The sequence below is a fragment of the Penaeus monodon genome, chromosome 29, assembly GCF_015228065.2.
Source record: "Penaeus monodon isolate SGIC_2016 chromosome 29, NSTDA_Pmon_1, whole genome shotgun sequence".
NCBI lineage: Eukaryota > Metazoa > Arthropoda > Malacostraca > Decapoda > Penaeidae > Penaeus > Penaeus monodon.
The window spans coordinates 29,314,999-29,316,749 of NC_051414.1; positions in this window are offsets into that span (position 1 = coordinate 29,314,999).

Sequence of the window (1,751 nt, forward strand, 5' to 3'; positions counted from 1 at the left end):
CTTAGTCTCCCTGTCGTAAAAAGACCCACATGCTTGCATCAACAAATCGCAAATTGCAATCAGAAACTATCCACAAGCGAGAGAGAGCGATACAAACCAACCGACTCCTATATTACCCATTCGACTGGAAAAAAGCCCATACACTATCGCTATATTTACTCTGCTTAATAACCAGAAAATTATCTTTATTGATTGTTCGTAATTAACAGTAACGACCTCCCTGTGTCAGCGTATCGATAACACCTGTGACCTATGAACTGATATTAAAACGAATGATAATTACACTAGATGGGTTTCATGCGCGTTGCTACCGTCAGCCCAACGTTCGAATTCATTGCTTTTATATTTCATTCCAGTTTTATCTTCTTGTTTAGTTGATTACATATCAGTAGTAGCTACTGTACAACATGGAGAAATGTCCGAGAAATGTCCATGAAATGTGCTATCAAGAGTGCTTTCCGTTCCAGATATAAGAAATTTAGTCTACCCATGCATAAGCACATGCATTATGTAAGTATTTACCTACACCCATGCTAATATACACAGCGACATCCTCACACCCGCTCATATACGTGCATACAGCAGCATTCACTTGTAGAGAATATACTAGAGAATTTAGTACTTATGGATTGACTTGGGAACGAGCCAACAATACAAAATTTAAAAGATCACCGAAACTTTGTATATGTTCTCTATCATGCTTTAATTCAGTTTCATGATCGTGAAGTTGTGCACATAATATATCTTATATAAGACTCGCTTCTGTCACCGCATCTGATATCCAACTCGAACCAAAGCTACATAATAAATGTGCCCTTATTGGTAAATAGTTTGTCATTAAACCACTACTATGAGTTAAATGAAGCCAAGTCAACCTCAACATATCCACATACAACGGAGTCTTGCCTCAAGGGCATATTGTCGTAAGCGATGGCACTGTGCCAAATGAAGGAGACGGTGTTTACAACTTCCCACGGTTCGAAAGCCGGAGTGGGCGGCCGCTTGTTTCATCACTGGCGAACCCTTTCCAGCAGAGAGGATCGATGGAGATATATATATATTTACACTCTGTCCTTCCAAACACCATGGGGTTTCACAGACAACAAACGAAAGTGATAAATACCCTCAACTCCTTAATAATCAAGGCAAGGCATACCAAAACAAAAAAGAAAGAAAGGATTAACCAACTAAAAAATAATCGAGGAATCCCGTTAGTTAGTGTGAATATTTCCCAGGCACGTTTGACGCAACAAACCATAAAGGGCTGTATTCGGGCGGCGATTAATCCAGTTTCAATCTCGCCTGCCAGTCACCGACCGGCAGCCGACGCAAGAGGCAAACAGCACAATCTCGGGGCGGCATCATTTTTCAAAGATTTTGTTAATGAAGCCATCCGTCACTATACCCTTCATATTACAACAGCCTATATAAATAATGACCCTAACTACAACGTTTACATTATAATATAGGCCTACACTATAAATAACCATACACACTTTTCCATTATACTCGCAACAATACTACAACACACACCACAGGATAATAGCTATAACCAGAGCCTATACAAAAGAGGACTAGATATAATCATACCATCAAGCTTGCAACATCAGTATCAAATCACACACTACAAAATATACACCGAACACCCCATAAATCGATCAATACACGACACCATATTCTTGGACTCGTGTGTTTATTATTCGACGCTTGGCTTCTCAATGGATACTGATGAGCATCTGTAATAGTGGCTG